The sequence below is a fragment of the Polistes fuscatus genome, unplaced genomic scaffold (assembly GCF_010416935.1).
Source record: "Polistes fuscatus isolate 324 unplaced genomic scaffold, CU_Pfus_HIC Scaffold25, whole genome shotgun sequence".
Taxonomy (NCBI): domain Eukaryota; kingdom Metazoa; phylum Arthropoda; class Insecta; order Hymenoptera; family Vespidae; genus Polistes; species Polistes fuscatus.
Window position 1 is genome coordinate 721,399 of NW_025113102.1, and position 15,513 is coordinate 736,911.

Here is a 15,513-nt window from a genome sequence, read left to right on the forward strand (position 1 = left end):
AAAAAAAATACACATAAGACAATTTCCGCGTTTCCTATGCCGGAAAAAATAGTGACTCGGGTAAAGAGACTCTTCCTCTTTAATCAGAACGTAAGAACGTTGATGAATTTATGCTCGACAAACTTTCTTCAATTACGGAAATTATCCTTAGAATCTACAAACGAGCTCGAAGGTATTTAACTTACACACATAATCTTCCATAGCATGCATGCATCCTCTAATTTCACGCTAACGACTTTATTACGAGTGCAGCAGCAATATTCGTTGAAATTTCATCGTTGAATTTATTCTAATTGTAAGAAGAAGACACGTAATTTTTACATTCAGCTGCATACTAACCAAGGAGTAATAAAATAGCCCCCCTCCAAATTTGTTCAAATTTTGAACTATTGTAATAGTTCATGAGAATTGTGCCTTTAAAATGGGCGTATATATTAAACCGTACGCAAAAAAAATCGACAAAAATGGGTACATGTTCTGAAATATTTAAAACTATAATTATTACAAAATTTCAAATAACACAATGTATATTATTTAGTTTTTGTGTGTACCTTCAGAAATGCTTATACATATATATACACATAATATTTTAAAAAATAGCAATTATAAGAGCTCAAGTAGATGATAAATCCAACGATGATCACCTGTAACAAAAAGAAAAATATATTAATCATAGAATCAAGTGATACAATAGCCTAACATATAAGTGGTCCAATTCACAGATGCATTTTTCATTTGAATTCCCTATTTATTGTTATTCAATCTCTATTTACCGTTTTGTAAAAAGAAATTAAATTTAAACGCGTGATTTTACATTAAAAAATATAATTAATTAAGAAAGAGGAAAAGTACAAATATTATAATAAGTTACTAATAAAAATAATATCCTATTAATTATTATAAAATACTTTTAAACTACGTTATATAAAAAAAAAAAAATTGCAAATTTAATAAAATACGATCAATGTGAAAAATTTAAAAGACAATTCAAGAAAAAAGAAATGACTGTAATATTTATTGAACGTTATGCAAACTTTAAAATTTAATAATACGACAATTGTAATATTTTTGACTCTAAATAACTAAAAACTTGTGCACCTTTTGGACGATGTAGACACAGATTTGGTGTGCCAAGGAGATGGAATTGTCCATCATCTCCAATTACAACTAAAAATTATTGACGAGCAAGCAAGTAATATAATAAAATATATGATATGACTAGAGAACTATTCTCGATAGGTTCGAACTTGCTGCTGAACCTATGAAAATAGCTCACAAGTCTATGTAGTTGCCCTCTTCTGCCACAATTAAGTGGGAGCCTCTTCGGCATTCGCCTCTTCGGCATTTAGCCTCTTCTTTCTTCATCCCTGAAAACTGCATTGGACATTTTCTACGAGCGAGCAAGATAACTCGTGATATGTTACTTTTCTAATACTCCATTATTAAAAAATTAATATACATTCTCTGTCCATTATAGTAAAGCTCGTGAACTATCAATAACTCATAGTTGATTGATATATACACGAGCACAATTAAACGAATGTCCAAGCAGTCAATAATCGATGACCTAATAACACATCGCACTTTTAATGTCAAAAAATAAAATAGAATTGAAATAAATAATGCAATAAATGTTATGCATTTTCTTGCAATATTTTCATTTCATTCATTCGTTACATTGAATTATATCAAATATTTCTAATTGAGAAAATCGCGATCGTGCGAAGTGCCAATATTATAATACATAAAACTCAGTATCAAATGGATCAAAGTATTCGCTTGTTTGTTCGACTCTATCTCGTTCGAGATAGAATCGAAATTGAAATAAATCTTTCAAATCGTTGCAAATTCCTTTGAATCTCATGATACATAATAAAAATTACAGAAGAGTTACAAAATAAATTTACAAAAGAAGCATAATAGAATGAATAAAAAAAAAAATTTTTGTAACAATTCTGTATAAACCAGGAGGCGAAATTTCCACTCCGGAGTGGAAGCAAACCTCGTGCCTTTCCTGGATCCTACCTACTTAAAATTAAAGTTTTCACATTCGCTCAAAGAAGTATGCTACCTGCCTGCCAATTACCCATATTTAAAAAGAGCAAATACACATGCGTACCCACCCACCCACTCCACGATTCTCTCACATACCACCAGGGTGCAAAAGCCTAAACTAGAGAGCATGCCCCGGGGCACCTCCGACACCCTAGTTCAAACGCGTGTTTTCTAAACTCATGGGGGTACGTACCAATTGCTGTAATCGTCTGCCAAGGCTAGTGATTATTGCATAAATGACTAATGCAAAAATACAAGTATAAACTAGTATATATGCATACTAGTTATATACGAGTATATCAAAGTTTCCACAAATAAATGCGGTAACTCTACTATGCAAAACGATTGTTAAAAAAAAAAATTTCGTATCGTACACGTGACTCTACAAGTTATTTTTATTCAATAACTTTAAAAAATAATAAGCGCGGTATTACGTGTCGCGAAACGATGTACAATGCACACACCTAAACGCACACACAGGTGCAACGTACACCGTGCAATCACTAGCACAATGACAGCCGCTAATAGGGGGAATATCTTAAAACTAAACCTATACTAACCGTTTCTCACCTATACGAGTAGCACCTGGGCACACGTATAGATGAGAACGCAGAAAGTATAGGGGGGAGAAACGGGAGATTAGTATATTAGAAGCTGAAAATCCTGATCTAAAAAATATGATTAAAAACACATATATACATAAGACATAAATACATTTTTATAGAAATTTATCTAAGCGGCTAAAGACTCTACAATTTATTTGATAAATATTAACTTTTAATATCTTTTAATATCTTTTAATATATTTTAAAACCTCGGACGACTCCTTTCATTAAGTTGGCTGTTCTAATAAAAGAACTGGGTTTTCAACCACCACTTAATTGCCAGAATCTATCCGTCGCGAATGAGTTTGTCTTCTTGCTCATTTATTTATAATATCGAAGTATCGATATATCAAAATTAATCGCGATTAGATAAACTAAGTACGAAGAAATGCATGTAAGACATTTATTACATGCTTTTATGGACGAAAACGAGTAAATTAATGCTCGATTTCGCCACTACTAACCACGAACAAAACACGTAATACAAAAGAAATTGGATTAGTTAATTGCATTATTAATTAAATGAATTTAACTGTTGAGACAAGAAAACCTATCCTGAACTAATATAAAATATACAATACAATATACAATACAATATACAATTTTCATGAGTAATTCCTAAAGAAGAATTACTCATGTGCTCGTCAATAATTTCTTTAAATAATTACAACCAGTAACTCGTGCCGATTAGGACCTTTCATCCTCGGCATGATTGAGCACTGGAGGGACTTTAAATTTTTTGACTCACTGCGTAAGAAGTTCTACGATGGCTCCAAAACACCCCTACTTCGCAGCAAGTATTGTAGTCTGATCAAAGAGTTCCTCCATTTGGTATTGAAGAAGATCCACCAAAAGTCCATCGATGATCCATCGAAGATCCATCCAAGATCCATCGAAGAATCCATTCCACATCATTGAAAGGGAAGAAAATCCATCGTTTTATCTGTAACATAAAATAGAACATAACGTTAAATTATCTGTAATACAATCCAAAATCATATAAAATAAAATCGAATAAAATATAAATAAAAATAGATACTTACAATGCATTCCAATGGGATGAAATTCAATTGCACCATGGTGATGCACCTCGCGTGAATCTAAAAACGCGGTATAAACGAAAATAAGAAACTATAGATGAGTTTCTTATCGCGAAACCGAAATTTTATTATACGGCGAACAACACTGGCTCTAATTCGCGTATGATTTTAATTTATCATGCGCCCGATCACTGATTCTACAACTGCTTCCAAAGACTGCTTTGCACACAGTCAATGCAAGTAAAAAAATCTTCATTGATGCACTGACTCTAATACGCGAACAGTCTGTGCGACTGTTTTAAAATAAAAATACAACTTTTATCGAACAAAATCTAATGCAATTACTGCTTTGGTCGCAGTCAATTTAATATGAAAAATTTCTAATACAATCGCGTAACACGAGCGAATTGAAATGAGCGAACGAACGTGCTTCTAATCCGTGATTTTAATTATATTTAATCGATTGCAACACTCCCGTATATTGCTTCGCGCACGATTGCAATCTGAAACAGAAATAAAAAACAATTCTATTAATATCATTACTATTATGAAAACAATTAAAATGTTTGTTGAATTATTAAATACAAAAATATACTCACTTTGTATCTCCATCGATGAATGCACGATGGGTCTCCTACCCTTAGGATGACGATGACGATGCACTAACACTGATTCTACAACTGCATTACATGCAGTTAATTCAATTAACACTAGATTAATGGACTAACAATAAACCAATTTGACTCATATTAAATTTCTTTGCTACATATGCTACATATATAAAATTTTAATATTATTTTTTTAAAATATACGTTGATTTTTAATACCATAATGAAATATACGTAAATATTAATTCCTCTCCTCTACCCATTTTTCATGCAAACAATTTTTGTAAGTTTTTAAAAAATAGTAAATGAAACAATAATGAAAAAATCTAGTGTTAAACGAATTTCCAAATGAATTTAATTAATAAATTGTAACACTATTCCAACGATGATCTGAAACAAAAATAAAAACAATATTATATAGACCATTGATATAAAAACATTATTATAATTATTGAGAAAATGTTTTATATAAAAATAGACTTACATTTATTCTCCAGTGATGAATGCACGATGGGTATCCTACCCTTAGGATGACGATGAGCACACGTTTAAACCGAATAGAAGAAACTTACGGAGTTTCTTAACCGAAAACGAAACTTTTACATACGGCGTACAACACTGACTTTACTTTCCGATTCTTTTATATTTTATTTTATCGATGCAACACACGAGTACTTCATTGCCTACGCGCTCGATTGCAATGATGTTCTGAAACAGAAAAAGAAAAAGAACAATTAATATCATCGTTATAATAAAAATCCATTAAAGTTATCATAGAAGTGTTTGATAGAAAAATATACTTACTTTTAGTCTTCATTGATGACTGCAGGATGGGTATCCTACCCTTAGGATGACGATGAATAAAATAAAATTAAAGAAAAACTCTGAAAAGCTGAAACATACTAAAGATTATATTATAATACAATATTCCCTGTGAATCATTTCTGAAGGTATGGCACACTTTAAAAAATATTCTATCATAAAGAATTTAAATTAATAAAAGTAAAAGTTAAACAATATTTATGGAACTTATCAAAGTATGCAACTATTTGTTTGATAGTGCTTGCTTTGTATTTCAATATACAAACCAAAGCAATATCAGTTGCCTAATCTCATTACTTGCATAAAATTGCATATAAAATATAAAGTATTATTTGTAATTATTAATAAAATCTTTAAAGAAGTCTAAAAAAGATTTTAACTGTGTAGTAAACTCAATAAAGAATAACCTAACAAGTGTATCAATTGTTATACTGTCCAATGCTATAATAAACTTTTTAAACGATTAATTCATAATGATGAGATTAGAAATAAAATCAATAAATAGTTTAATACACGTCACGTTCGTTAGATCTTTACTCGTTGAAGGAAGGGAGAGGAATGATGATCTCATACTGTTTATCCTTGAGAGTGTCTAACGTTCCGTGCTCAGCTGTTTACGTTTTGTTTTGGCTGTCTTTCTTCTCTTTTCACCTCGAGAAATTCCTACAAATACATACACATTCGTTATTGCCTGTGATCGAATGTTTTGTTTTCTTATTCTCTCTCCCTCTCTTACTCTCTTTCTCATTCTTTCTATACATTTCTATATGTCACATAGCTTAAAAAAAGAAGAACGCTTACCTCGATGAATATGAAGATAAAAAAGGGTAAACACACTTGTTTGAATGAGAATATGTATTTCTGCTGGACTCTCCCAATGCTCCGAAATCTAAAAAAGTATATAAAAGAAAAGAAAATTACATTAGTACAATATAAGAAAATCAAATACATGAATGTATGTGTACGAGTGGTTAACCTATACTTATGTATATATGTCTGTATGTGTATGTGTATTAATTTAATACGAAATATTATCTGTGAAGACATAATTATTAAAAATAATTAATTAGAGCATCATTAGAGATGGTAGTAATTATCGATACCATGAAAAAAGCTGGAAATTAGAAGAAATATTGTTAAGTAACATTGGTAAAAAACTGGCGCGAAACCGACATACACTAATGATTACATTTTCACAGATATCATTCGAACTTTTTAATATTTCGTTTTGAAAACACTCACGTATGAAAATCTTGTGTGTAGCTATCGTTTGGTATATAATAGGAAGGTGTAAAATACTTTTCAATTACCTGAATTAAACGAGATAACGCAGTACGTTGGAACATATACACTTGACAGATTTTAAATATGGCGTCATTTTTTATGCGGAGTAATACATTCGCGTAGCTCTGATGACATCATGGCTGCTTGATAGCTTTGCATTTTTTCCATCTATTCTAGAAAAATATCGAATAGTTAAGAATAGGATATAGGAACATAACAATTATCGAAATATATACTTTATTAAGCCAAACAATCGAAATTGATCAGTATAAGTCGATATCTATAGAAATGATGCCTTAAAACAAGAGATATATATATATAATTGCGTAGAAAAATGCATACCAATGTACATGGAATTTTTTTCTACGCATATATTTTTTATCCTCGACATTATCGTAATCTTTCGATTATATCATTTGGAAGTCATTTGCTAGAAGAATCGATTAGTATATAGGAAGATTATTTACGTTAGAAAATATTTTTTAATTACCTGAGATTAACGGGACGACGAAGTATCGGTGCGATCTCCACGACGGCCAAAAAGGAAAAGAACGCTGATTCGCTAATGATCTTTGGTCTTCCATTTTGGACGTAAAGTGACCAATCAGAAATTCCCAATTACCATAATCATTAATAAAGTATATATTTCGATAATTGTTATGTTCCTATATCCTATTTTTAACTATTCGATATTGTTCTATAATAGATGGAAAAAATGCAAAATTCAGAAGCAGCCTTAATGTCATCACATGTCGCTACGTTTCTTGCGGGTGGTCCCCTTTCGTAATACGTCACTGCCACCATATTGGAAGTCTGTCAAGTGTATATGTTCCAGCGTACTGCGTTATCTCGTTTAATTCAGGTAATTGAAAAGTATTTTACACCTTACTATTATATACCAAACGATAGCTACACACAAGATTTTCATACGTGAGTGTTTCCAAAACGAAATATTAAAAAGTTCGAATGATATCTGTGAAAATATAATCATCGGTGTATGTCGGTTTCGCGCCAGTTTTTTACCAATGTTACTTAACAATATTTCTTCTAATTTCCAGCTTTTTTCATGGTATCGATAATTACTACCATCTCTAATGATGCTCTAATTAATTATTTTTCATAATTATGTCTTCACAGATAATATTTCGTATTAAATTAATACACATACACATACAGACATATATACATAAGTATAGGTTAACCACTCGTACACATACACTCATGTATTTGATTTTCTTTATATTGTACTAATGTAATTTTATTTTCTTTTACTTTCTTAGATTTCGGAGCATTGGGAGAGTCCAGCAGAAATACATATTCTCATTCAAACAAGTGTGTTTACCCTTTTTTATCTTCATATTCGTCGAGGTAAGCGTTCTTCTTTTTTTAAGACATATAGAAATGTATAGAAAGAATGAGAAAGAGAGTGAGAGAGGGAGAGAGAATAAGAAAACAAAACATTAACCTACAAGCAACTATGAATGTGTATGTATATTTGTAGGAATTTCTCGAGGTGAAAACAGAAGAATAACCGCCGAAAACGAAATGTAAACAGTCGAGCACCGAGCATTCGATACTTCTACGAGATATACGCAGGAGATCTTCATTCCCCTTCCGTCCTTCATCGAGTAAAGATCTAACGAACGTGACGTATTAAACTATTTATTGATTTTATTTCTAACGTTATCTAATTACAACATTCGACAACTGCTGATTAGACAACTTTTTTATATCTAACATTGATTCTTTATATTAGAATACTTTTATATAGAATATATATATTTTTTTAAAGTGTGCCATACCTTCAGAAATGATTCACAGGGAATATTGTATTATAATAATCTTTAGTATGTTTCAGCTTTTCAGAGTTTTTCTTTAATTTTATTTTATTCATCGTCATCCTAAGGGTAGGATACCCATCCTGCAGTCATCAATGAAGACTAAAAGTAAGTATATTTTTCTATCAAACACTTCTATGATAACTTTAATGGATTTTTATTATAACGATGATATTAATTGTTCTTTTTCTTTTTCTGTTTCAGAACATCATTGCAATCGAGCGCGTAGGCAATGAAGTACTCGTGTGTTGCATCGATAAAATAAAATATAAAAGAATCGGAAAGTAAAGTCAGTGTTGTACGCCGTATGTAAAAGTTTCGTTTGCTCGGTTAAGAAACTCCGTAAGTTTCTTTTATTCGGTTTAAACGTGTGCTCATCGTCATCCTAAGGGTAGGATACCCATCGTGCAATCATCACTGAAGAATAAGTGTAAGTCAATTTTCATATAAAACATTTTCTCAATAATTATAATAATGTTTTTATATCAATGGTCTATATAATCTTGTTTTTATTTTGGTTTCAGATCATCGTTGGAATAGTGTTACAATTTATTAATTAAATTTATTTGGAAATTCGTTTAACACTAGATTTTTTCATTATTGTTTCATTTACTATTTTTTAAAAACTTACAAAAATTGTTTGCATATAGAAATGGGTAGAGGGGAGGAATTAATATTTACATATATTTCATTATGGTATTAAAAATCAACGTATATTTTAAAAAATAATAATAAAATTTTATATATATGTAGCATACGTAGCAAAGAAATTTGATATGAGTCAAATTGGTTTATTGTTAGTTCATTAATCTAGTGTTAATTGAATTAACTGCATGTAATGCAGTTGTAGAATCAGTGTTAGTGCATTGTCATCGTCATCCTAAGGGTAGGAGACCCATCGTGCATTCATCGATGGAGATACAAAGTGAGTATATTTTGTATTTAATAATTCTACAAACATTTTAATTGTTTTCAGTAATAGTAATGATATTAATAGAATTGTTTTTTTTTCTGTTTCAGATTGCAATCGTGCGCGAAGCAATTACGGGAGTGTTGTATCGATTAAATATAATTAAAATCACGGATTAGAAGCACGTTCGTTCGCTCTTTTCAATTCGTTCGTGTTACGCGATTGTATTAGAAATTTTTCATATTAAATTAACTGCGACCAAAGCAGTAATTGCATTAGATTTTGTTCGACAAAAGTTGTATTTTTATTTTAAAACAGTCGCACAGACTGTTCGCGTATTAGAGTCAGTGCATCAATGAAGATTTTTTTACTTGCATTGACTGTGTGCAAAGCAGTCTTTGGAAGCAGTTGTAGAATCAGTGATCGGGCGCATAATAAATTAAAATCATACGGGAATTAGAGCCAGTGTTGTTCGCCGTATAATAAAATTTCGGTTTCGCGATAAGAAACTCATTATAGTTTCTTATTTTCGTTTATACCGCGTGTTTAAATTCACGCGAGGTGCATCGCCATGGTGCAATTGAATTTCATCCCATTGGAATGCATTGTAAGTATCTATTTTTATTTACATTTTATTCGATTTTATTTTATATGATTTTAGATTATATTGCAGATAACTTATCGTTTTGTTCTATTTTATTTACAGATATGACGACGGACTTTCTACCTTATCAAAGATGTGAAATGAATTCTTCGATGGATCTTCGATGGATCTTCGATGGATCTTCGATGGATCTTCGATAGATCTTCGATGGATCTTCGGTGGATCTTCGATGGATCTTCGATGGATCTTCGATGGATTTTCTTCAATACCAAATGGAGGAACTCTTCGATCAGCAGACTAAAATACTTGCTGCAAAGTAGGAGTGTTTTGGAGCCATCGTAGAACTTCTTACGCAGTGAGTCAAAAAATTTAAAGTCCCTCCGGTGCTCAATCATGTCGAGGATGAAAGGTCCTTATCGGCACGAGTCATTGGTTGTAATTATTCTAATAAATTATTGACGAGCACATGAGTAATTCTTCTTTTGGAATTACTCATGAAAATTGTATATTGTATTGTATTGTATTGTATATTTTATATTAGTTCAGGATAGGTTTTCTTGCCTCATCGATTAAATTCACTTAATTAATACTACAATTAACTAATGCACTTTCTTTATTAATACGTGTTTTGTTCGTGATTAGTAGTGGCGAAATCGAGCATTAATTTACTCGTTTTCGTCCATAAAAGCATGTAATAAATGTCTCACATGCATTGTTCCGTACTTAGTTTATCTAATCGCGATTAATTTTGATATATCGATACTTCGATATTATAAATAAATGAGCAAGAAGACAAACTCATTCGCGACGGATAGATTCTGGCAATTAAGTGGTGGCTCAAAGCCCAGTTCTTTTATTAGAACAGCCAACTTAATGAAAGGAGTCGTCCGAGGTTTTTAAATATATTATAAAAGATATTAATAGATATTAAAAATTATTACTTATCAAATAAATAGTAGAGTCCTTAGCCGCTTAGATAAATTTCTATTAAAATGTATTTATGTCTTATGTATATATGTGTTTTTAATCATATTTTTTAGATCAGGATTTTCAGCTTCTAATGTACTAATCTCCCGTTTCTCCCCCCTATACTTTCTGCGTTCTCATCTATACGTGTGCCCAGGTGCTACTCGTATAGGTGAGAAACGGTTAGTATAGGTTTAGTTTTAAGATATTCCCCCTACTGGCGGCTGTCATTGTGCTAGTGATTGCACGGTGTACGTTGCACCTGTGTGTGCGTTTAGGTGTGTGCATTGTACATCGTTTCGCGACACGTAATACCGCGCTTATTATTTTTTAAAGTTATTGAAAAAAAATAACTTGTAGAGTCACGTGTAAGATACGAAATTTTTTTTTTAACAATCGTTTTGCATAGTAGAGTTACCGCATTTATTTGTGGAAACTTTGATATACTCGTATATAACTAGTATGCATATATACTAGTTTATACTTGTATTTTTGCATTAGTCATTTATGCAATAATCACTAGCCTTGGCAGACGATTACAGCAATTGGTACGTACCCCCATAAGTTTAGAAATCACGCGTTTGAACTAGGGTGTCGGAGGTGCCCCGGGGCATGCTCTCTAGTTTAGGCTTTTGCACCCTGGTGGTATGTGAGAGAATCGTGGAGTGGGTGGGTGGGTACGTATGTGTATTTGCTCTTTTTAAATATGGGTAATTGGCAGGCAGGTAGCATACTTCTTTGAGCGAATGTGAAAACTTTAATTTTAAGTAGGTAGGATCCAGGAAAGGCACGAGGTTTGCTTCCACTCCGGAGTGGAAATTTCGCCTCCTGGTTTATACAGAATTGTTACAAAAATTTTTTTTTTATTCATTCTATTATGCTTCTTTTGTAAATTTATTTTGTAACTCTTCTGTAATTTTTGTTATGTATCATGAGATTCAAAGGAATTTGCTACGATTTGAAAGATTTATTTCTATTTCGATTTTATCTCGAACGAGATAGAGTCGAACAAACAAGCAAATACTTTGATCCATTTGATACTTAGTTTTAAGTATTATGATATTAGCACTTCGCACAGTCGCGATTTTCTCAATTATAAATATTTGATATAATTCAATATAACGAATGAATGAAATGAAAATATTGCAAGAAAATGCATAACATTTGTTGCATTATTTATTTCAATTCTATTTTATTTTTGATATTAAAAGTGCGATGTGTTATTAGGTCATCGATTATTGACTGCTTGGACATTCGTTTAATTGTGCTCGTGTATATATCAATCAACTATGAGTTATTGATAGCTCACGAGCTTTACTATAATGAACAGAGAATGTATATTCATTTTTTAATAATGGAGAATTAGAATAGTAACATAACACGAGTTATCTTGCTCGCACGTAGAAAATGTCCAATGCAGTTTTCAGGGATGAAGAAAGAAGAGGCTAAATGCCGAAGAGGCGAATGCCGAAGAGGCCCCCACTTAATTGTGGCTGAAGAGGGCAACTACATAGACTATTTAGCTATTTTCATAGGTTCAAGTTAGAACCTATCGAGAATAGTTCTCTAGTCATATTATATATTTTGTTACATTACTTGCTTGCTCGTCAATAATTTGTAGTTGTAATTGGAGATGATGGACCATTCCATCTCCTTGACACACCAAATCTGTGTCTACATCGTCCAAAAGGTGCACAAGTTTTTAGTTAGTTAGAGTCAAAAATATTAAAATTCTCGTATTATTAAATTTTTAAGTTTGCATAACGTTCAATAAATATTACAGTCATTTTTTTTTCTTGATTCGTCTTTAAAATTTTTCACATTGATCGTATTTTATTAAATTTGCAATTTTTTTTTTTTATATAACGTAGTTTAAAAGTATTTTATAATAATTAATAGGATATTATTTTTATTAGTAACTTATTATAATATTTGTACTTTTCCTCTTTCTTAATTATTTATATTTTTAATGTAAAATCACGCGTTTAAATTTAATTTTATTTTACAAACGGTAAATAGAGATTTATTAACAATAAATAGGGAATTAAAATGAAAAATGCATCTGTGAATTGGACCACTTATATGTTAGGCCATTCTATCACTTGATTCTATGATTAATATATTTTTCTTTTTGTTACAGGTGATCATCGTTGGATTTATCATCTACTTGAGCTCTTATAATTGCTATTTTTTAAAATGTTATGTGTATATATATGTATAAGCATTTCTGAAGGTACACACAAAAACTAAATAATATACATTGTTTTATTTGAAATTTTATAACAATTATAGCTTTAAATATTTCACACATACGCACATCCACACACATACACCATAACTAAACTAGAATTTTCTATAATTTTATTCTATTTATCCTTTTTCTCTCTTTTATGCTCTTCTCTTTCTTTTTTCATGTCGTCTCATAAAATTTTATCGTTACGGTCGCGTAAGAAGTTTCACTTTATAAATAAAATAAAAATATAATTTAAAGAATGTAAACAAAAAGGAAGGTGAGAAAAAAATATTGGTAAAAAATAAGGAAGCGTCATAATTTTACGTCACTTTAAAACAAATGATCTTCGAATAACTTGGAACATAAATCTGTTTAAAAAAAAAAAAACGCAAAAAATAAGACTAAAACGTCGAGGTAAAAAGAATTGGAAAAAAGTAAGAAAGCGTTATAGTTTTTACGTCACTTTGAAGCAAACTTTCTTTGAATAACCCGGAAGATAAATCCGTGAAACATAAATAAAAACGGTAAAAGCAAAACAAACAGAAAAATAGTTAAAAAAGTAAGGAAGCATCACAATTTTATGTCACACTCAAGATACGCTTTGTTAACGCATTAAACGCTTTTTCCTTCGACACTTTTCGAACAATTATCTCGAATAATTGAAGAAATAAAGAATCATTTCATCTAACGATCGTTAACAATTACACGGTGAAAGTTCTTATTTTAAAGTGCAACGATTATTACGATCATTTAGTTCGATATTTCCAATCTAATATATTTTTTTAATTAACAATTATATTTGTTGAAATTCAATGATACGCGACAAACGTGCAACCTTGAACTTGTCGTATATCGTAGAAATAAAAAAGATGGAGGTCACGGTTTATTAATAGCGTCATGGTCCAATTCGAATTATTATAATAATCGGTGAAAGTGACGAATCGATACTTTCTACGTCCTTTTTTATTTTCTTCTTTTTTTTCATTTTTATTTCTTTTTTTTCTATTTCTTGTTCCAATTATCGATAAACGTAGGAAACGATTAGGATGTTCGACTAAATGATCGACAAACGTGACAACATTTCTATCGTTAAATTGTATGATCGTTAGATTATAATAAACCAATAAATATCCTTCCTGATTGTTGTACAAACTTCTTTTAAAATATTACCACTAAATATAAAATCAATTAAAAATGTATAATGTTACGTTAGACAATAATTTACGTAGAAAATCAAGTGTATACCTGGAATCGTTTGAAAATGACATATTTAAATAACGATAGTTAAACGAGACCAACTGTAGCGCTTAATCATGCAGGATGAAGAATATCTCGAGCTACTTGTTACCAACTCTCATACGCAATATCCTTCGTCCTACTCAAATGTCAAAGGGATGTTGTAAATCCAATCATATTGCTCAGACAAATGAGTCTTTCGTTAATATTTCTAACGACATTAGAAAGGATTGAAAGAAAGAAAGAGAGAGAGAAAAAACCCATTAGTATAACGATCACCGTTTTATTAATATTCCAATCAAAAAGTAATCCAACAAAAGAAGAAATATAGTTCAATGAGATTACTATACGTTCTATTTTTCCCGAGACATATCCTTTTTTTCGTAGATCTTCAATTTCAATCTGATTAGTTTTTTAAAATATGCAAAACTCAATACGGATTCTTACTTTTCGCACTTTTACTTAAATTATTATTATTATTATTTTTATTTATTATTTTTTATATAATTGTGCAATAATAATGGATAAAACTTGTCCACTACAGATCTCATAAATTTTGAAAATTTATAAAATAGTATGAATATTAAAGTTTTATTTTTGTATTTTTATCAAAATAATTTATTAGTATTTATTTGTATCAGATTAATTATACATTCTAACAAAAATTTACGTATTTAAAAAATACGTCCTATTTTTATTTTTTTTATTTTATTTTTTGTTTTATTTTGACAAGAAAAAAATACGGTAACTTGAAATAAGAAAAAGGATATAAAAGATTTGTCATTCTACGACTAGTGTGGGATACCACGGTTTGCACCAACGTAGAAAGAGTTGCATATATTCAAGGGGTAGTTAAATAAATAAGAAAAAATACGAAATATCTTAGTCATCTTTGAGTGAACAGGTTCGATTGCGTATTACAATGAATAATGTATTCTGTATGAGAATCGGTGCATTTCTATCAAGCATGGACGATCCATTAGAACCGTCAAGGACAAACACGTGCGTGGGATAATAGTTCGTTACGAGGCTACGCTTATAAATAAACATTTGTAAGTCTTCTTTTTACGCGAGTTCACTTTCATCGAACGATATCACCAACATAAGAGGAAATATCCTGTCTGGTGTCGCGCTTTCAATTTTCGTCGAACAAAAAGAAGAAAAGATCGTTGTCTAGTGTAATTTCCTTCATCTATGGTTCATTTCGGTACAGAAGACAATAACGAATTTCTAGAAACAATCGGTACTACTAGAGGATACCAAACAAAAAAATATTATTCATTTTATTCCCATAGTAAGAGAGAAATATTAT

General features: G+C 30.7%; 1 long non-coding RNA gene across 2 annotated transcripts; it reads right to left on the reverse strand.

Moving 5' to 3' along the window:
- Positions 1-5,608: 5,608 nt before the first annotated feature.
- On the reverse strand, positions 5,609-6,964 carry LOC122518580. 2 transcript variants are annotated; one of them, XR_006304109.1, is made up of 4 exons: positions 6,905-6,964; positions 6,441-6,587; positions 5,932-6,019; positions 5,609-5,793 (listed from the first exon to the last, which is right to left on the reverse strand). It is a non-coding gene; the product is annotated as an uncharacterized LOC122518580 (long non-coding RNA). The 2 variants fall into 2 exon arrangements; XR_006304110.1 differs by having other exon boundaries at positions 6,441-6,582; positions 6,905-6,950.
- Positions 6,965-15,513: the final 8,549 nt, after the last annotated feature.